General features: G+C 46.0%; 1 long non-coding RNA gene and 2 other non-coding genes across 3 annotated transcripts; 1 reads left to right on the top strand and 2 right to left on the bottom strand.

The window, feature by feature from the left end:
- Positions 1 to 5,110: 5,110 nt before the first annotated feature.
- LOC125511936 lies at positions 5,111 to 5,269 on the bottom strand. The gene has a single exon (XR_007285203.1). It is a non-coding gene; the product is annotated as a U1 spliceosomal RNA (small nuclear RNA).
- A 3,392-nt stretch (positions 5,270 to 8,661) lies between these two features.
- On the bottom strand, positions 8,662 to 8,822 carry LOC125511930. The gene has a single exon (XR_007285198.1). It is a non-coding gene; the product is annotated as a U1 spliceosomal RNA (small nuclear RNA).
- Positions 8,823 to 20,629: 11,807 nt separating this feature from the next.
- Positions 20,630 to 22,700, top strand: LOC125506214. Its single transcript, XR_007282605.1, has 3 exons — positions 20,630 to 20,919; positions 21,341 to 21,770; positions 21,844 to 22,700. It is a non-coding gene; the product is annotated as an uncharacterized LOC125506214 (long non-coding RNA).

The raw sequence follows: 22,700 nt of genomic DNA on the forward strand, positions 1-22,700 counted from the left end.
TGCTCTTCCAGGTGCACCAAACTTCTCTGATCTGTGTGAATTACAAACTCAGCGTGCTGGAGGTAAGGCCTCCACTGATCCACTGCCACTATGATTGCTAGATACTCCTTTTCATAGGTTGAGAGGCCTTGATAGCGAGGGCTTAGGGCTTTGCTCATGAAAGCCAATGGATGCCCATTCTGATGTAACACTGCGCCGATGCCCTTGTCGCTAGCGTCAGTTTCCACGACGAAGGGTTGAGAGAAGTCGGGCAAGGCCAAGACTGGGGCAGAAACCAACTGATCCTTGAGAGTTTGAAATGCAGTTTGAGTTGTGCTCGTCCAAACGAACGGGACTCCTTTCTTGAGTAAGTTGAATAGTGGCCGCGCAATCACTCCAAAATTCCTGAAAAATCTGCGGTAATAGCCGGCTAAGCCCAAGAAACGGCGCACTTCTTTGGTGTCACTTGGTGTTTCCCACTCCACCACTGCATGTACCTTGCTCGGGTCCGTTGACACCCCTCCTGCGCTGATGACATGCCCTAAATAAGAGAGCTGTTGCTGTCTGAAAGCGCACTTGCTTTCCTTGACTCTCCACTGGTCCTTCTGCAAGAGACCCAAGACCTCTCTGAGTTTCAGCTTGTGCTCTTCCAGAGTTTTCGTGTGCACTAGGATATCATCGAAGAAAACCAGGACTCCATCACGCAGGACAGGTCGCAACGTGCCATGCATTGCTTCGTTGAATGTACCAGGGCCTCCGGCCAATCCAAATGAAACCACGAGGAACTCATAATGGCATGCGTGAGTCTGAAATGTTGTCTTGTATTCTTCTCCTTCAGCCAACCTAATTTGGTGGTACCCTGCTCTGAGATCAAGCTTAGAAAACCAGCGGGAGCCATGCAATTCATCCAACAACTCCTATATGACTGGCACTGGATACTTGCCCACTACTGTCAGTGCGTTAAGGTGGCGATAATCCACACATAGACGCCACGTTCTGTCCTTCTTCTTAACTAGAATCACCGGTGAGGAGAATGGACTGGAACTCTTCTGAATAATACCTGCCTTCAAGAGTTCCTCCACTTGATGATCGATTTCATCCTTATGATCAGGTTTATGACGGTAAGGACGAATGTTGATAGGTTGCGCACCAGGAATTAGGGGAATGCGATGATCGCATTCGCGCCTCGGTGGCAGCCCTTCTGGTTCACCAAACACAGTTGGAAACTCTGCCAGTACTTCCTGGAGGCAAGCTGGGACAGCCTCTTTCTTGTCTGATGACTGATCTTCAGAGCACAGGTACACAATATGCGACACAGCCCCTGCTTTGCACATGCTCTGAAGCTGCACGAAATTGATGGAGTGGCACGTAGTGGAGTCAGAATCATGGCCGCGCAGACAGGCCACTCCCGCCACTGTCATGAACTGAATACATTTGGCACGCCAGTCAACTGTCATGGGGCTATGAGCTTCGAGCCAATCCATTCCCAAAATAGCATCATATGTGCCCAGAGCCAAAACCTTCATATCAGTGTGGAATTCATTACCCTGGGTGTTCCATGCACATCGCGGCACCTGAGCTGTACAGAGCAATTCGCCTCTGTCTGCGACACGCACCATGCAGGGACGAGGCAGCTGATGCAAGCCTGCGATCGACTTGGCGAACTCCTGGTTGATGAATGACGTAGAGCTGCCCGAGTCCACCAGCATCAGGACCTCGCGTCCCTGTATCCATGCGCGCAGTTGAAAGGCCTTCGGGGCCACTCCACCTGACAAGGCTGGGCGCGAGATAGCCATCACAGTCTCTGATGCCGCATCGGTTGGTGACGAGGCGTCGCCGTCGAGTACCGAGCTGATGCCGAACAAGTCCAGGAGTTCTTCGACGACGTGAAGTTGAACTGAAGTGGGGCAGACGTGTTCCTGGTCCCAGCGCTCGCCGCACTTGAAGCAGAGCCCCCGTGCGCGCCGGTAATTGCGAAGCGCCTTGAGTTTCGCCGGCTCGGAGCGGGCCCCGTCGGGGCGTGCGACATCCGCCCGTGCCCCTTCAAGGCCGCGTCGATCCGTGGCCGTTTGGTGAACTTGAGGGCGCGTTGGTAGAGCCGGCAGTGGCAGAGGCACGCCACTGCGGGGGAGCACTTCTGGTGGCCTGGACGTCGACGGCTGATGAATGTCGTCGAACGCCCCCTGGATCACCTCCTCTTGTAAGAGTGCGAGGGAGCATGCAGTGTCCAAGTCGGGCGGCCGCTGAACCAGAACCACCGCTCGTATGTCCGCCCGTAAACCTTCCACAAAACGAGTAAGGAAGTAGAATGGGTGAATCGAGTCCGAGTAAGAGCTCAAATGATTGATAAGTAATTCAAATCGCTCTATGTAATCGGTGACTGTGGATGTTTGCTTGACAGCATAAAACTGCTGGATCAGTAACTGATGGCGATCTCTACCAAAACAAGTGCATAACAGAGCCGAAAAGGACTCCCAGTCGAATTCAGATAATTTCTTCTGAATCGACTACAGCCAAACAGCGGCTGACCCTGAAAAATTAAGCGAAGCCATGGGCACCCAAAACGACTGGTGAATTCCGAACATGGTGAAGTACTGTTCACAAAGCGTCTTCCAGAGGCGAAGATTTTCGCCCGCAAAATTAGGAAACACAATAGCAGGATGCGCCTGGCCCAACCCCGCGAGGAGTTGGCTGGCATGAGCGAAAGGAGATGACAGAGCAATTGTTGAGGAATCGATCTGACCGTTTGCCGGGAGTGGCGGCGGCGTCTGGAAGGACGCCGCCGGCGACCCCCGAGAGATGTTGAATACGCCGTGGCCAGTAGGCCCGATGGGAGGGTCGACCGCGCCAGACACGGTGTCGGGGTGGACATCAGTCGTCGCAGGTGGTAGATCGCTCGACGCAGACGGCCGAGTCGCCGCGCCCTCCTTGGTGATGGTCGGACGCGAGAGCTGAAGAGCCGCGACGGAGTCACCCAGATCGACGACGCGCCGCTCGAGATCGGGCCGCCACGCCACCAGATCGTCCACCTTGTTGTTGGAGGCGTGGATCGCCGCGGTGTGCTCCTTCAGGGTGGTCTCCAGTCGCTCGAGGAAGGCTTGAACCGAAGGATCCATGGCGACGAGTCGCGCGCGTGCCTGGCGAAGAGATCTGGTCTCCACGAACTGAGCCAGAATGCTGCAGCGGCGGATGGGCTTGGTCTCTGATACCAGATGTTAGATACCCTCTAGAGTAATCTCGATCTATTGCACTAGCTCACGAATTCGGTATCAGGTGGCGATTACAGGGCTGATTACAAGAATTGGAACAGGGGATCAAAGGAACAAGAACAAGTGCCGCCGCCGCCGTGATCCACTGGATGCCTGCTGGGGTTGGTGACTTGTGCTTAAGTAGCGGTAGGCTGGGTCGTCACCCACTCCGGCCCGCAGAAGCGTTGGTTGGGCTTGCGGGCCCTATTGGGTCGTGGCTCGTTGGGCTTGGTCCCTCCTGCCAGTGGGGTTGCTGTAGCCGGGGCGCTCACATATTGGCTTGCTTTGTAGCATGAAGGTAACATACTACTCCCTCCGCCTCAAAATAAATGACTCAACTTTGTACTAACTTTGTACTAAAGTTAATACAAAGTTGAGTCACTTAATTTGGAACGGAGGGAGTGCTATTTATTGCCGCTGCTTTGGTTTAATTTCATTCTACACACTTGAGCATGTGCTTGGTCTTAATGAATAGTAGAAAGAAGCGCACAAAAGGAACACCAAAATGTAGATTCTCTCTATTGTGGCATTTGGAATGGATAATCAGCTCTGCTTGTACATCGATTTACTCTGCTCAGGGAACTGAAACATATCCCATGTTCACCTGGAGGCATAATGTAGTGCAGATAGCTCATCTTGGGAATTTTACAGTCTTGCTGTGCCACACTTTTTTGCTGTGCCACACTTGTATCAGTTCCATGCATGGCCTCTTCTTTTGTTACGTTCAAAGAACACACTGCCTGAACGTGTGACATGAGAGGCTGGAGGCAGCGTGGAGCTCAACATGCATGAAAATGCTGATTCCCTACCAGGTTGTTCTGGAAAATTGCTCCTCCCGGCACCCGCAGAGAGCAGAACAGAACAGAACGGTGGCTCTTTTGCAGTATTTTTCTACTGTCGTTACATGTTCACGGTGACAGGAGCTCTGAAGCTTTTGTGAGTAGTTCCATCCTTGAGTGTTTAGAGCTTAGTGAGAGGCAGTGTTTCTTTATCAGTTAGGTATGTTGTTGAACTCTACTTACTGAATCTTCTTATCTTGCTGGAACTAACAAGTTTGAAGTTTAGCCTTACCTCAAGAGGCATGGTGGGGCCCTTATGGGTTTGTCAATTGTGAGAAAGGGATTCCCCTACAGGGTCATGGTTTGTTTTTTTAAGTTGCATGCATGTGTCGAAATGGCAGGATACATGTACTGAAAAAACACACCTGGCTTGGTTTGGCGTATGGTTGCTGGCCCTGAACATCAAGAAGACATACATGTAGTGCATTGAACCTTATGCTTTGTGTTGATTAGCATGTGTGTACCTGCTCTTGAGTTGAGGGCTTGAGGCATACTTCCTATGAGTTTTGCGGGGTGTTGTTTGTTCATTTTAGCTCTGGTTCATTTTGCGGGGTGTTGATAACCTTGGTTGGTGACAAATCTGAGTGTAAAGCTGTTGACGTTTTGTTTAGTTTCAGGCTCAATGAATGGAACTAAAGCTAGGTTTTCTTGTCTAGAATTTTTGCGGCGAAATGCTAAGTCTGTGTGGGGTGCATGGCTCTGCTTGAACTAACAAGTTAAAGTAAACCCTGCAGTGAGTTGAATCGGCTCTATCTACATGTCTCTGCATGTTCATAAGTTCAGTTCGAGCCAAATTTTAGCTAGTTGAATGTAACGCTAACAGGAAGGTAAAGGGCGTGAGAATGTACAACCGGGCAGCACGAGATGCATATATTTGGTCAGAACCCTCCAGCAATTACTGAATTTTGTTCTCTGTTCAGAGAACACACTACCTGAAGAAACTGTTGTCTGTTCTGTTCAACAGATGAACCAGACTAGGAGCACTGCATTGTAACACCAGACTTAGTAAGCAGGCGAGGTCTGGCAAGGACCAAGATTAAATTTCAAAGGATTGGCAGGGGCCGCGCCCTCTATCACAAATTATGACGTTCATTCTCCCACTTGAGGAGATGATGGGCCAACGCACCCACCAAGTGCAATGTGGGCCATTGACCCAGACCACGGGCCTTCTTGATCGCCCGTCGACCCAGTCCAGGTAGGTAATGAGCTAGGTCGCACCTCGCCCTACTCTTATAGGCTGCTCTTCCTCTCGATGCTCCTCGGCTGGGCGAGGTGGTACTAAAAACCGAAGCACACCAGCAGCGGGGGCGAAGGGAGGCACGCGTTCTGGGAGGTTCGCTTCAGTCTCCGTTTCCCAGCGGGGCGATCACCACCTGTAGCCCACGCCGAGACAGCCCCTCGTCAGATATTCAAAAGAGTTTCAGTTTTTTCTTTTTTGCGGGGAAAAGAGTTTCAGTTTTGTAGTCCAACCCATTACAGTTTCAGCATGTAAAGCACAACAAGCTTCCCTCCAGTATAACCTCATACTGAACACGGTATCACTACCATACCACAGGAGCTCTTCTGATGTCACTATTTATCGTACATCAAAATATAACAGCGAATATATAGTACTGTCATATAGTATATCTATCATATATTTATCTACACCTTGTTTTACAAACAACCCATTGACCAGCCGCCACAACCAAGACTCGAACCAGATGGAGCTTCAAAAGGGGGCGAAGAACTATCGGGCGATGGCGGGCATAGATAATATAAGTATCCCACTAATCTCCCTCGCCTTCTACTTCTTGGTTTGCACTTCAACCCCTTGATGTCACTATCAAGTGTTCTTACCAAGCTTTGCCGTCTCTGCCATGATGCGGCTTGGACGCTTCAATCTGGATGCTCGAAGGTAGTTACAACGCTAGGATGTTGAGGTTCCTAGGAAAGGAAACCTTGCTCGAGATGACAAAGAGTTTAGCAACTATTGAGTCCCTTGTGGCTCACTGCCATGCAAATAGTTAAGGTGCAACCAGCGTTTTAGCTAGGTTACTGTCTGAGTCTTAATGTTACGAACCTAGCTACTACTCAATCAGACAAACGGAATTGCTACTCTCTCAATTGATTCACCGAGTATCCAAGTCTGGTTACAAGAGGGAACGACCAGAGAGGAGGAGCACTAGCCCTGGTCACGGTTCTTCGGTTCAGTTCTGATCCACCGGATGCCGAGATAGGTGAACTGGATGCTACTTAATACACTTTGCGCACACTTCCAGTTGTGGCCTACTGTCAGTATTTAACCATTCGTCACCGGCATACTTTTACAGATGGTGCTGGTCAGCTGCTGGTCTCCCTGACCCGCGGGACTCACCGTCCTGCTCATTGGTTTCAGGTTCAGTATTCTTGCCCGTCATGGTGTTGCCTGACTTGTCTTCAGTTTCATCAGTTAACATCCTTGGCCTGCTCTTTCTCTTTCTCTTGTTTTGCACCTACACGTTCTGCCATGGCGTGGTCTCGGCGTTTCTTGCACCAGTGCTGCATCCGGAGCGTTACACTTAACAGCCGTCGAGGATCATTGTGTGCTGGCTTTGTCCATATTCTCATGGTATTTGACGCTACAGGTGAGGTTGTACCGTAGACGATAAACGATGGACATTGCATGCTCCAACCTCTTGAGCGTTAGCACACTTAGCTATGCCTATGGCTCACTTATGTCTAGCAAGTCTTGCGGACAGGCAATCCAGCCAGGAAGCTATTGTTTCCAGATGCCTCCTCTTCTTATTCGACTGACATGTAGCTTGCCTGTGAAACTTGGTTATTATTTTTCAAATTCCTCTAAGTTTTTCCAGCTACACTTCTAACATAGTTAGACGATTTGGTCGTGTTGGCTTGCTCTTTAGCATGAAGATAACATACTACTATTTATCGTGGAGGCCACTGGCTAGACGACCACTCTCACTTTGAGATTATGATGAAGAGATGTACTGCATCATAACTCACGATTTATGTTAGTCACCAACCATTAATGGGTTGCCGGTAAGTTAGCTAGGTATGACCTTACACAGGTCCATCTTATTAATGGTTGTGGATGACTGCACATGTATCATGTATGACTTTGAAATTGTATGTAGCATGCGAAATAATTGATGGAAATTGACTGTCGGAACAAACTCTTGTGGGAGGAAGGAATTACCTATTTTTAAGGAATAATGAGTGTATGGTGCCGTTTTATATCATGGTTCACCATATATAAAGGCTACTAGACTTCTGTAAACCACATAGAGCCCGCGTTTATCCACGACTTTCTACTATGTTTTTATGGGCTGCTAGCTGTTTCGTGGTCGTTTAGCGAATTCCTTGTGAAAAGTTTGTTGCAATCATAAACTGTAGGTGCTAGAGCAAGAGAGGCATTATAGGCTGGCATAACTGTCACCGTATTTATCATTAAAATTTGTGTCCGCTTTGTGTTCTTCTTCGCAAAAAAAAAAAATCATCAACTTGCTTTGTACTAATGTAGAACGCTTTGGTGCAGTAGCCCACAACACTTGGTCGTATCTGCTCCACGAGTGACAAGTTTTAACTTCTAGGCTGCTTTGATCTAATCCCTGTCTGCTCTGCACACTTCAGCATGTGCTTTGTCTTAAAATGAATAGTACGTACTAGAACAGAATCGCGCAAAAGGAACACCAAGACTGTTGATTCAGTCAGTTGGGGCAGTTGCAATGGGTAATCAGCCCTGCTTGTACATTGATTTAATCTGCTCAGGGGACTGAAACATATCCCACGATTCATGTGGACGCGTAATGTAGTGCAGATAGTTCATCTTGGTCATTTTGCAGTCTTGTTGTGCCACACTTGTATCAGAAGTTCAGAACCCTCCTGTGTTGTGTACCTTCAGTTCCATGAATGGCCTCTTCTTTTCTCATGTTGAAAGAACGCACTGCCTGAACATATGAGAGGCTGGAGCCAGCGTGCAGTTCAGCATGCATGGAAAATGTTGTTCATCTTTATTTAAGCCAGCTCTACCAGTCTGGTTCCGAAAAATTGCTCTTCCAGCAGAGAACTGAACAGGAAAGTGGCCTTTTTGCAGCATGTGCCGTAGATGTTCACGGCGGGCAGGAGCTCTGAAGTTGTTGCAGGTAGTTCCATCCTCTAGTGTTTAGAGCTTAGTTAGAGACGGTGTTTGATTCCTTGCCGATTCTTCTTATTTTGTTGGAAGCCTTATCAATGTGTGAGCAAGGGATTCTCCTACTGGACGGGCGCATGGTTTGGTTTGGTTTTAGTTTGCACGCGTGTTGTTTTTTCAGTTCACCACAACTTGGTTTCAGGGTGAAGCTTAGATTCGGGGTGCTTGTCTCTGCTTCAACTGACAGGTTAAGCTCAAGACTGTAGTGACTTTATTCAATCGTATCTACGGAGTACATGTTTTTGCAGGTGCAAAGGTGAATTTCTCGGCGAATTTCACTTAGTTGTAACAGGAAGGCCAGATCATATATGACGGCTCCCTCTGGTTGTGCAACAGATGAAACATACCAGACAAGGATTGGATGGAAAAAACACACTCCGTGTGCAAGCCAGGCCAGGGACCAAAATTTAATTTGGAAGAATTGGCAGGGGCCGCGCGAACGCGTACCCCCTCTATCATAAATTATGACGCTCATTCTCCCACTTGGGGAGATGATGGGCCAACACACCCACCAAGTGCAATGTGGGCCATTGACCCAGGCCACGGGCCTTCTTGATCGCCCGTCGACCCCGTCCAGGTAAGTAAAAAGAACGTAGCACCTCGCCCTCCTCTTATAGCCTGCTCTCCCCCTCGATTCCCCTCGGCTAGGCGAGGTGGTACTAAAAACTGAAGAGCAGCGGCAGCGGGCGTGAAGGGAGGCACGCGTTCTGGGAGGTTCGCTGCTTCAGCGGGCCTGAAGGAAGGACGAGAGAGATAGGCGTATGGGCCATAGCTGCTTTGCGCCAGTCAGTTGCTCGTCTTCTCCTGTAAAAGAACAGAACCATGGCCAATTCTTTTCTTCAGAAAAAAAGAAACGGGATCCGCATCCACGCCCGGAGCAAGCTGCGCATCCTCGTCGCCGACGCTGAGCTGTACGTAACGTCTTCGACAAGGGGGTGCCGCCGGATTTCCACATCACGGCCCACGACAGGGCGTGTGGGAGAAAGTCACCTATAGCCCGTGCCGAGAGAGACAACCCTCGTCAGATATATCCAAGAAAGTTTCGGCTTTGTAGTCTAATCCATCACAGTTTCAGCATGTACACGGTGTCACTACACTACCACGAGCTCTTCTCATGCCACTTCTTGTCGAACGTCAAAATATAAACAGCAAATATATATAGTATACTCAGTCATATACTAGTATTTATTTACACCTAGTTTTACAAGCAGCTCACTCACTAGCCGCTACAACCAAGACTCGAACCAGGTAAACGTCAAAATATAAACAGCAAATATATATAGTATACTCAGTCATATACCAGTATTTATTTACACCTTGTTTTACAAGCAGCTCACTCACTAACCGCTACAACCAAGACTCGAACCAGGTAATGGCAGGCATATAGATAATATAAGAGTCAATTACACCACTGGTGCTACAATTTGACATAAATAGTCACTTTAGTGCTAGATCTTGTGATGTATATATAAGTGGTTCAAGAACTTAGTTTGCTGGTGCAAATATGGTGTTATATACGCCTGCAGCTCTGACTTGGCGTTCCCACATGGTGAGGAGCCCACTTTCAGTGGCCAAAAACGTTGGGCTGGGCGTGTGTGGCCAGTTTTTTTTGCGAAAAGCCCCTGATATATTTTTTTCTCCATGAAAAAGTACAAAAAAGAAAATGATCGGCCAAGGTTTGAGCCGGCGACGTGCAGATTGCGTGAGCGGGTTCTAGCCAGACCACCTAGGTAGACTTCTTGCAACTTATTTTGATGCCAATTACACTTTATGAATATAACACAACGCGATCGTTTGACTAAACTGAATTGCAGTCAGCGCCACTATTTTCAACATTTTAATCTTTTCCATTTTTTAATTTTTGTAAAAATTATGTAAACCATAATCATGTGATACAAATAATATACATATAAATAAATAAATTACATTGAAAATGTTCATATGACATCAAAACATATCCATGTACTAATTTAACAAAATCCATATAATTCAATTTTATGACTATAACACAAAATGATTGTGCGGCTAAACTGAATTGTAGTCAGTGCGGACAATTTCAACATTTTACTTTTTCGCATTTTAAAATTTTGTAATTATAATGATGTGTTATAAATAATATACATATAAATAAAATGAATTACATTAAAAATGTTCATCTAACATCAAAACATATCGCCGTACTAAATTTAACAAAAACCGATAATTAACTTATGAAATTAAAAAACTATGATTTAAAACGTGTTCACATTTTAAGAAAATATTAAATTACTTTTAGATCTTTTATATATTTAAATAAATTCGTATACATGTTAATCTTTTTCCTGATTTTCAATATCATATTCATGTAGTATATAAAAGTGATCATGGTTTAAGAAAATTTTAGGTTATTTTAAAAAGAGTTCATGTGTTTTTATAAATTTTTTGTGATTTCTGATTTTTTTTACATATTTCTAAGTAAAACTAAATATAAAATATGTATGAAAAATAAATATGAGCCTACTGTGCCATCGGATTGCAGATTCTGATTGTGTAATATTTAAATCTTATAAAGAATTTTTATAATTCATAAATATTTTAAATTGTATGAATATGTTTTAAAATAACACATGATTTCTCTTTACAATGACATGAACCTTTTGAATTATGCATAGCGTAAGTATACTTTTTTAACAAGAGACGTCTTGTGGTGGGGTGGTATGCCCGGGTATTTAACTTGTTGTATTTTTTTTATGGGATTAAAGTTCTTAATTTATATTGTTCACCCTAAAGTATATAAAGGTTATATATATCTTAATGTGTTGTCAAATCCGACTCGTTGTGCTGGATAGCCAACTGCGCAGGTAATCTGTACGTCGTGTGTTTGAATCTCATGACTAGCATTTTCATTTTATGTACAATTTCTCTGGAGCAACCTTTTCGTGAGAGAAAAAAATTCAAGGGGTTTGTCGCAAAAAGACAAACCACACGCCATGCCCTCCCCTTCGTCTCACTGACAGCAGGCCTCACGCTGAGCTGGCAACGCAGCAGGCTTATATAACACCGTATTTGCACCGTCAAACCAAGTTATCGAACCACTTATATGTACACCACAAGTTCTAGCATTAAAATGATTATCTATGTCAAGTTCTAGCACCTACAGTGTAATTGACTCATAATATAAGTATCCCCACTAATCTCCCTCACCTTCTACTTCTAGGTTTGCACTCCAACCCTCGATGTCACTATCGAGTATCCAGAAAAACGAATCCGCTCGAACTCCCTGGCTCCTCAGCGATTAGCGCCTCCTGGCCGTCTGATCGGTTTGCTTGATGGAGTTCTGGCCGTCGGATCGAGCCGCTGGCAGATCTCGTCCGTCGGATCAAACCCCCCTCCCCTGTAGCATGGTTGATCCCGTCTGGTTCGCGCCGTCGATTACTCCTTCCGTTTGACCAGTTGTCGCTAACCCGTGGGGTCCCGGCGGGTGGGCCGCGCCCGTCAGCGAGCGGGTGTGCGGGTGCAGCCTGTGCGTTCAGTCATGCGCGCGCCTGCGGTAAATATCCCGTGCCACCGCACGTAAATCTTGCCCCCCGCCGAGGGCTTTTTCGTCATTTCCTGTCCAGGTCGCGTGCGTGGTGGACGGTGGTTGGCTCTGTGCAGCTGGCTCACTTCTCGTTCGCCCCTTCGTTCCCTTCCCTCTGTCTCTCCTCCCCCTCCCCCTCAATCTGAATCTTCCCCCGGAACCCAATCCATGGCGCCGCAGCGCTCGCTGCCCTCGGCCTCCTCACGCCGCCGCCGCTCGTCCTCCTCGACTTCCCCCGCGTGCGTTCTCCTCTTCCTCTCCTCTGCACCACGCCGGCTTCCGATCCCGCACCTCCAACCCCTGATCCATCGACGCTGCCGGAGTGCCCTTCGGCGGAGAGAAGGCCCAGGGCGACACCGAACCCCAATCCCACGCGTCAAGCCCCTGCTTCGTGCATGGTGCTGGAGCACCCTTCAGCGCCGACGAGGCGCAGCGCGACAAGGCCGCCGCCGGCGTCGGTGCTCCCTGGCGCGACACAACCTCCGCCGGCGTCGGTTCTCCAAGCACATCCACTCCGACGACGCCTAGGTGATCCATTCTCTTGCCTAGAGATGCTGGTCTATCTTATCTTTCGGTTCTAGGTTTTCGTGTTTACATTGATTTTGTGTCAGATTTATCATTGCAGGTCCTCTGTAGTTGTTGTTTGTTCCGTTTGTCGAAGCTTCGGTCAGCCTGCTGCCCGTTGCCGTGTCGAGATGTTGCAAGGTTCGTGGTTGGCGAGCTCTTCCTTTTCCTTCCTGTCTAGCAGAGCTATTAGTTGTGATGTGCAGCTCCTGTAGCTTTTTGGATGTGTTGACTGCCCGAATCTTTTTCTTGGATGCATTGGTTGCTCGATCCTGGTTCTGATTGGATTCCTTTGAATGGATTAGGTGCTCGGTTCTGTTTGGATCCCTGGTATTTGTTGTTGCTTTACAGGAGATTAGGCCTCGTGGCTATATCCGGGGTAGATTTTTGTTGCCTTTCTTAATTTGTCTGGTGCTGGGATGCATTAGGTGCTCGGATATTGTTGTTGTTGTGTAGGAGGTTGTTGTGGTCTGCCTAGATTCCTATGTTTTTGTTACCTTTTTTTTGTGCTGCCTGATTTGTCCTTATAAGTGGTGACAAGGGAAGGGAAAGGTTTGGCACTGGCTTGCTAAGTTACTTACCTTGAACATGATAATAAATATAACATGGTTGTAGTTGTTAGTAATTAATTTCACCCATGTAATAATCCATTTTCCTAAAGCTAAATGTTTTATCTTCCATATTGTTGGTGTGTGACAGGTTAAAATGGCATGGACGAGTACTCATTTATTCATGGAGCTAGCGCAGAGCATCCTTTTTCGATAGAGGGATTTGGTCATCAATCCTTGGCCTTGCTCCTGATTATGTATGGGAAGTGGGAGTGCTAATTAGGCATTGGATGTATACTTTGCCTATGAAGCTTAGTGGAACTGCTCAAATTTACCTCAAATATAGTTACAAGGTTACATTCTTCTTCACTTATATATGCTCTTTTTTATGCAATCTTGTTTCATTTATGGATTTGGTGTATCCTCAAGTATGTAAATCCACAAGGTATATAATTAGTACAGGATTAGGCACAAATTATTGAGAGCTGGTGCTGAACAATGCACTTGAACTTTGAGCGATCTGTCAGCCATTGTTCAAATCACATCTTTATGTGCTTAGGATTAGGAGGATATATATGAACCCAACTTCGACACAGGTTTTGCATTGGCTGCATAGGCCGCTGCCACGTTCATTAAGTTTGCTATCCATCTTACTCACATTGTTGGTTGTGGCTGTCATCATCATTATATTACAGGTTCTTCATTTCCTTCTGTTGTGCCACCCTGCATTCTTAACTATATGCTCTTTATGGAAATCATAGGTTAATGAAAAAGGCTATCTCATTGCAGGAGACATGTTCAGTTTTTTTTTGAAGGATAAACTCTTCATGCCCCAACTACAACAAGAGGAGATAGCTCAAGGTAAATAAAAACTCAAAAGATTCAACTTCTAGGTGTGTTCCACATGGGTGATACTAATTCAGGTAGAATTCCTCTAGGTGTATTTTCTATGTTTTGGTGTTTTGGAATAGTAGTATCTAGCACCGTGATAATACTGCATACTGATTATACCTCCTCTGATACTTATCTTTAGCTTTGTACATCAGATGATTCAACATTTTATTTTGTATTTAGGCAATTTAATAATTATAAGAGTAAAGCCTACAATTGCAGGCTTACAAACAGTTCATGAGGCTTCCTTTGATATTTATTTTTTGCACATATCTTTGAATCTATAGCAGTTCAGATGTTCTCGCCATGCTAGGCCAAGCAGACCAATGGCATTCTTAACAGTATAATAGAATGCTGAATGGGAATGTCATAGTTTAGTCTTATGCCTTAATTTATTTCTTCGTTTTTCATATCTGTATTGTGAACAATGTTGACCGGCACCATCACCTGCTACAGGAGCTTAATTTATTGGGAACTGCATGTCCGTATTGTTAAAATCTCTAATCCATTTTTCAGATGCACTTCTGGTATTGTTCTGCAATATGTTTACACATCCGGGACTGCTGTTGTTGTTGCTTGTGGTTGTCTCATGATCTTGGATGTTGGTGGCTGGTACCAGCTCAGGTGCTACTCTATTCTTGTCGCTTCCTTCATGCCTTTCTATGCGCACGCTCGATCTTTTTTCTTTTGTATGATGTTATCCTAGGATATTGTTGTTGGAACTGTTGTTATTGTTGCTACGGGTTGCTCATGAGCTTAGTTACTTTTTTAGGTTGCCCTGCTGGATGCCATTTTTAGGTTGTTGTGTACCTACGGATAGTTCGTTGTTCTGCTATACTATATTTAGTCGCACTTTGTTTACATGATTGCTGCTACATTCCGGAAACAATGGTCTGTTGGTTGCAGAATTATAGTGGCTAGCTGGGAAAACTAATTCATTTCTTGATCTTGATCAAAGATAACTGGATTATTGCCCTGCTTTATCCAGAAATATGAGACGAAGGGAGCCACCGGCGCTCTCAGCAATTAGCGCATTTTGGTCGTCGTATCAATTTGCTTGATGGGTTTCTAGGCGTCCGATCGAGCAGTGGAAGGACGTCGGCCGTCGGATCGAATCCCCCTCTCCTGTAGCATGGTTGATCCTGTTTGGCTCGTCTCGTCGATTACTCCTTCCGTTTGACTGGTTGTCGCTGACCTAGGGGGTCCCGGCGGGTGGGCCGCGCCCGTCAGCGAGCAGGTGTGCGGGTGCAGCCTGTGCGTCCAGTCGTGCGCGCGCCTGCGGTAAATATCTCGTGCCACCGCACGTAAATCTTGCCCCCCGCCGAGGGCTTTTTCGTCATTTCCTGTCCAGGCCGCGTGCGTGGTGGACGGTGGTTGGCTCCGTGCGGCTATGTGGTAGGGGAGGGCGGTTGGCTCGCTTCTCGTTCGCCCCCTTCGTTCCCTTCTCTCTGTCTCTCCCCCCTCCCCCCTCCCCCCCCCAATCTGAATCTTCCTTGGCCGCTTGGTGCCATTGCCGTTCGTGCTTGTCGGTGGGATGGTGCAAGGCGCAACTCAGACGTGGTTCCTCACCGGTTGGACGGCGTTCAGGCGAAACCCCGGTGCCCACTGAGTACTGCCTTGGCTACAACCTCCCTCGGTGAGCTCCATCTTCCCCTGCTCTGCTTAGGCTATTGTATGGGGCATGGCCAGGCTATGATGATCAGTTATGGATGATATAGGCATGCTCTCGAGTAATCGAGGCACTTGTGGGTATTAATTTGGATCCTCCCTCGTTTCTTTGAACTGTTTTGATCACATTCTTATTTTAGTGGCTCTGTCCTTGGATGATCATTTCTGATGAGTGATAACCAAGGTAGTTTCACCCTCGTAAGAACATATTGATCTGGTGATCCATCCAGAAATAAGACCCGCGGCAAGTTCCCTGGCTCCTCGGATCTCAGGCACTTCTGGCCGTCGGATCGATTTCCTGATGCGATTCTGGCCGTCGGATCTCGATCCGGATTGATCTCGGCCGTTGGATCGAGCCCGAGCTCCTATAGCAATGAATAGTTACTCCCACGGTGAGATATCTCGTGGCACCGCGTTTGAATCACGTGCCCCGTCGGTCGGAAGCCATTCTTGCTAGGGCGATGATGATTAGCCATGGCTGAAATAAGTGTGCCTTTGAGCAATCGAGGCACCTGTGGGTATCAAGTTGGATCCTTCCTTGTCTATAGAATCCTTTTTGATCCTGTGATACTTATTGTTCTGTCCTTGGATGGTCATTCTTGTTGAGTGATAACCAGGGCAGCTCCACTGTATAAACAGATTGATCTGGCGATAGGAGATGATGGGGGTAGATTATATGATCGAGGAAAGGCGAATATAAGCCCACTATGCATGGAACCCTGAACCCTTTTTATTTGTATTTAAAGGTGTTGCTTATTTATGCTCCAGTGTCTATAGCCGTCTTATGTAAAGATTTCTTCTCTCTCATACCTTTGTTGCATATACGTTGTTCTTGATCTTTTATTGTTTGTTGTTGGTCCTTGATCTAATATTGTTAAGAGTAAGTTGCACTTTATTATTCTGGGATAAGCGATGGTTCGCAATGCTATTGGTTCTTCATGAGTTCAGAGGAGGATTTCTGATATGAGTCATGCCAGTAAGCTTTCTTGCAGGTACCCACACTTCTCTCTTCCTCCTGATTAGCCTAATCTCTTTTCTATACGTGTCTACAAGTTGTGTGTCTACAAGCTGTGAATTACATATGTAAGTGAAATGTAGGTGTTTGTAGCGCAATGCTTTAATCAGTAGGGTCTTTCCCATCTATGATCAAGGTCGATTGCGTCAGCTCTGTTGTGGCTTTCATGTATATGACAATGGAATGATGTTAAATTATGGTATCGAGGCTTATTTTTTAAGCATGCCTAGGGTTTTGTTCCTGTTTGTGTTGATCTGAACATGTGCTCTGTTCATGTAGAAGAACTCATATGAATCTGTCTTAGGGAAATAATTGAGTACATGTGACCAGTATGTTAGCCAAAACTGAACATTTGATCTATATTGAACTGAAAGGATTGTATATTTGATCTTTGTTTAACTGAAAAGATTGAACCCTTACTTTTTGATCTCTGTTTAAGTTTAAAAAATCAGCTGTTCCACAAACCTTCTATAGTTCAGAAACTGAATCTTTAGTTGTATTCTGTTTTAGTGCAGAAAATGAATTTTAGTGCACAAACTGAATTAGTAGAGAAACTGAAAAGACTGAACCTTTACTTTTGATCTCAGTTTAAGTTTAAAAATTCAGATGCTCCACAAACCTTCGATAGTTCAGATACCGGACATTCACATATACTCTGTTTTAGTGCAGAAAATGAATTAGAATAGGAACTGAAAAGACTGACCATTTACCGTTGATCTACGTGTAAGTTTAGAAGTTCAGCTATTCCACAAATATTCTTTAGTTTAGATACTGAATATTTAGATACACTCTGTTTTAGCATAGAAAATGAGTTTTCGCGCACAAACTGAATTAGCGCAGAAACCATTGCAAAACTGTTTTTTGATTTCTTTGCTTTCTTTAAGTGCGGGAATTTATTTATTTTCTCTCCGGAGGCGCAGCCGCCGCCCTGTGACCAGAAGCATTGGGGATCTCGAGAGGGAATTTTGCAGTTGTGGCCATTTTAAAAATAGACCTCTGTGAAATCTATGTACTCCTGATACTATTATATCATGCTACATTTCCTGTGATATATCAAATATTTATCCTTTGTCCTAAACAAGAGGCCTTACGTTTATACTGAGCAATACTAATTTGGTCAGTATATAATATTGCAATGCTTATAACCCTTTGGTCAGTGGCCCATCTGAATTGAGATGCATCATAGTTATCTTAATATTATTTGTTCTGTTTCTTACTCACTGATCCATCCCACACAACAAGTATTCTTCCTGAGAACTATGCTCAGATAGTTGAATATATTATTTTGTACTTAATTGTTGAAAGATGGATTTGTATTACTAATGCTGAGATGGGCATTACAATTTTCTTTCAAGGGAACAGACCAAACCAAACTGCGACTTTATTTGTAAATATTTGAAATTTATATTATGTTTCTTATGTGATCTCAGAGGACTTAATTTTTGTGTGGGGACCTCAAGCTACCTTTAGTGACTTACAAGCTATCAACCAACAACAGTTTTCCCTGCTTTTGGAGCCTGCTAAGCTATCAACAAACAAAGAGGTTGCCCGTTCTCTTGCTAATGAAATATGTATTTACTAGAATTTTTGTTATTATCAGAAGAGGGTTATATTTTTATGGGAGGCTGCATTTGTAATGGTTCGGTATTTCTAAAGGGGTACATTTCTTTGTAGGTACTATGCTGAGACTGAAGAGGATGCTAGCCAGCGGCCCATCTCTCTTGCCGTCACCGCTGAGCCGCCATGTCTCCTTCAGAGGCTTATTGTATTGCTACATGTTTATGCTTCTTATCCACTCACCCATTCTAGTGTAGGTTTGTGTTCTTGGATCTCTTTCCCTCCATTTCTTATTTTTGGTGAGCGGGTGAGCTAATTGGGCTATTTTCCTCTAGGTCTGCTGCGGCAATTGGATGCTTCAAAGGATTTTAATGGAGTTCATTGTAGCTGAGTCGTGAATCTCCAGCTTGCTTCCATGTCTTTTCTCACTAGAGACACCTCCTGCCGGCGACGGCAATGACTGCTACCCTGCTCCTCTCCCGGCAAAGGCATGTCTACCTCTCCTGTGAAGTTAAGGCCATCTTTGCCTCTTCCTTCAGTTTTTCCTCTGTTTTTTGTTACACGACTTTGTGGTGCTTAGTGTATATATCATTCCCCCCTGTCCATTGATTGAACAACTCTGCTACATGTGATTGCATTAGCAAACTCCATTTTTGTTTATGTAGAAAAACAAAGGAAACTCCATTTTTGCGTATGTGGAAAAAACAAAGGAAACTGCATTTTTGTGTAATTACAAACAAATGAAACTCCATTTTTGTGTAATTACAAACAAGAGACTTTTAGACGCCGAAGACTGTTGCCCTGATCCTAAGAGCCTACTGACATTTCACCAAATCTTGTTATAATTTTTTTATCAGCAGCAGATACTTTTAAATTTGTCTTTACAATTCCAAGTACACGACCATACTGATCCTTCTATTTTTGATGTAGCAGAACAAACGTTCGTAATTTATACACTTAGGCTCAGCTTCTCTATATTGATACGAAGGCCTGGAGCGTATTTCTTTTGTTTTCAACTCGAGGGGACCAGGTAGGACCATATAGACACAGTAAAAGGCCAGTTTCTTTGTTCCACGCTTTACAAAAACGAGCAAGGCTGATATAATATTTCTGGTTCCCTTCTACTGTGTGCAAACAGAACCTGGCGACGCAATAGCAGCTCAACTACTATTGTTATTAATCAGGATAAATGCTTCTGCCTGGCTGGCACACATGCTTAGGCACAACAGTCTGCCCCAGCACCGCAGGGCAAGGCGCGCTACAGGTCATTTATATAGCATCTCCTCATTTGTATATTATTCACATATAGCATCTCATTCCTTGGTTGATTGCTTACATGTATTCAACTTCTGGCTCTTTCGCTCCCAAGCTGGCCTCCCTCTCCTCGGTGCTCAGCGGGAGAAGCATGAGGTGATGCACCTTTGACCTCGTAGTGCTCGGCTCCAATTCATCAGGGAGGCCACCGGCAAGCATCAAGCTGCCCTTGGTGCTTCCTCGTCATCAAGGAGGAGGAGGTCGGGTAGCACCGTCCTCAAGGTACCTCCTCGCTGCTTTGACCCGCCTCTTTCGTGCACCTGTCCTTCCCTATTTATCTTACCGTCGTGGTTCTCGTGCCGCTGCCGATCCTAACCTAGGTTGCCGTCACTCCTCGGCGCTTCGCAGGACAGGCACAACCGTGACACCGCAGAGACGGGCGAGAATGTGGTGCTGCTCCTTCTTGTGGTGTATGCATCGGCGTGGCTTGCGGTAGTGATGCATATCTTCGTGGGCAATGCTATTTGAAGACCATTTTCAAGTGATTTAAAGGAGAAGATGTCCAGACTGTAAGGAGGTTGAAGATGACGATCAAAAGATTGACATATTAAGCGACTGCCAAGAAGCCAATAATGCTTGCCCCCTGCCATTAGTAATACCCTTGCTCTTCTTTTTGAAATCTTTCTTAACTATCGTTGCAGATTGTGAGATCCCTATTTAAATACATCACTCAGCAGCTGGCCGGTACAGAGTAGCGTGGCAGGTATATGTGTTCTCAGCCACCTTATCAATTGTAGGCTTAGAATGATTTGCTTCGTCCAAGTGTTGTTCGTCAACAATTCCTTTGTTTGTCCATGTCAATTCTGATTTTAGAGGATACATATGTTTTGGTAGGAAGTGTATTGTTCTTATGTTTTTTCCTGGTATGTACTGACTGATGCAGTAACTGATGTTTCAGATTATGAAATCCCTATTTCATGAATCCTTGGAAATTGTCTTGTATGAATGCATATGCTGAATCTGGGTTCCTACTAACTCAACATTACTTGCTTGACCAAAACATTGGACCGGCACCCTCGCGTCAAGGCGTGATTCCGATCTAGTCCAGAAAAACGAATCCAGACGGAACATCTGGCTCCTCAGCGATTTGGGCCTCCGTCCGATCGAGTTGCTTGATGGAGTTCCGGCCGTCGGATCGAGCCGCTGGAAGACCTCGTCCGTCTGATCTAATCCCGTCCCCCTGTAGCATGGGTTGAATGAGGAGTTACCTCCCGGTCGTGCCACCGCACGTAAAACTGGGAGGCCGTCGATGGTCGTTTCACATGGGCGAAAAATAGCCAGTCATGGCATATGGGTGTGACCTAGCCGTCGCTCCTCTCCCACTCGCGCGTACCCCTCTCCTCTTCCCTCCGCCTCGCCTCTCTCCCCCCGTTCAAAACCTAGGCCCGCCCTCGCCGGCTGCCGCCGCCGCCGCTCGGCCAGGCCATCCTCCCGCTGTGAAGGAAGCGGCCAGAGAGGGAGGGCATCGCCGGGTGTGCGCGCCAGCCCCTCTCCACTGCTGATCCCCTTTTTTGCAGCTCAGTATGGTAGGGAACGGAGAGTACTGGGTGTGACATCCAGCCGCAGGTTGGTATTCTACCCCTCTGAGATGTAATCTTGTGTGCTGCAGTCTACCTTGAGGAGAGGGATTAGCAATTTTTTGTTTTCTTCTTGTGGAGGAGATTATCAGATTTAGCTAGGTTCCAAAGAAGAGATTTTTCTTTGTCTTTCTTGATTTGTTTGTACCTTGCTGCCAAGGAAGGCCTTGGATCTAGCTAAATATTTACAGAGCACATGTTTGTTGCCTTGCTTGGCTTGTTGGCCGGATTCTGCTCTATGTCTGTGTATGGGTAGAGGTGCTAGCTAAGATACATATGTATGCATATATGTGTGTGTTTTCTTTGCTTCGGCTGAAGATGTACTGATTTTGCCCCAAAAGGAGCCATGAATATTGCAACTTGCTTGATTCCCACTTGTGTTATTGTTAAGCATGGTTTCTTTTTTTCAGGAGCCTATGTGATGTGTACCTGTGTTGGTGCCTTGCCTTTACAGAGATCCATTATGTCTTCCTCTTGATAAGCACGACAAGCTTTTACTTGTACCATGAAACATGGAGCGGCTCGACGCGCCGGCCACGTGCGCCGACGAGCCGGCTGCTAGCAAGGTGAGCCCCCTTTGCTTGGATCTGTCTTTGATATATGCCATGTGATTTGTAGTTGAATAATCCTTTTAGCCATGTCGATGCTTGCTATGTAGTCCACTGTGCATCAAATTATTTAGATCCAATGAATAGCCGTTTTTACCCTGTCCATGCTTCCAAATCGAGGGTTGAGGGGCGCACCGGATCCAGGCGCAATGGCGCGTTGGTGAGCACGGAGGCGGCCATGGCCGAGCTCGAGGGTCTCGTTCCGTGATGGCTCCTACGTACGCGTGCCTGGGTGAGTCAGTTGTCATGGTTGATTTGCTTCGTTGCTTTAGGTTTGGTCAGGGTCTCACGTGAGATATTTGCAGGTTATCAAGAGCCACCGTTTGTACCGTTCGTCGAGGCTTCGACCATCTTGCTCGTTGCTACTGCGTCGAGAGGTTGGAAGGCTTCTGGTTGGTGAGCTCGTCTTTTTCCTTCCTATCTAGCAGACAAATGTATGTGATGCTTCAGTGGTTTCTTAGATGTGTTGGCTGCTCAGATCTGGCTAATGTTTTTTTGGATGCATTAGGTTCTCCTCGCTGGATATGGTAGGGTTTTTATGGATGGATTAGGGGATCTACTTGGATCCTTGGTATTTTGTTGCCGTGTGGCCTAGATTCCTGCGAGTTTTTTGTGCCTTTCTGAATTTGTCAGCTGCTTATGGGTTTGGCGTGGACTGCTACCTTTCTGAATTTGTCAGCTGCTTATGGGTTTGGCGTGGACTGCTGTTGTTGGCTTGGTTTAAAATAGTCACGAGCCGACGACCGCATCTCACCTTGCTCGACGTCCACCGCAGACGACCGGTAGCCGTTGACCTACCTACTGCCTACCCGTCCGCCTCAAGTGCAAGGTATGTTCTTGCTCCTGCATTCAGTGGATTTGCTCATGTATTCAGCAGCGTAGTATTGTATTGTGATAAATTTGTATTTACAATGATTTTGCTGTTGTTGTATATAGCCTATTCAATGGACTTGCTGCTGTTGTAGTAGGGTATCCAATGATTTTGTAATGGATTTGCTGTTGTTACCTCTGAAAACAGTACAGTTTGCTGCTGTTTAAGTATGACTATCAAAATATTAGTGTCATGTGGCTGCGTTTCTTGCACCAGTGCTGCATCCGGGGCGTTACACTTAACAGCCGTCGAGGATCATTGTGTGCTGGCTTTGTCCATATTCTCATGGTA

This window comes from Triticum urartu, chromosome 5, assembly GCF_003073215.2.
Source record: "Triticum urartu cultivar G1812 chromosome 5, Tu2.1, whole genome shotgun sequence".
NCBI lineage: Eukaryota > Viridiplantae > Streptophyta > Magnoliopsida > Poales > Poaceae > Triticum > Triticum urartu.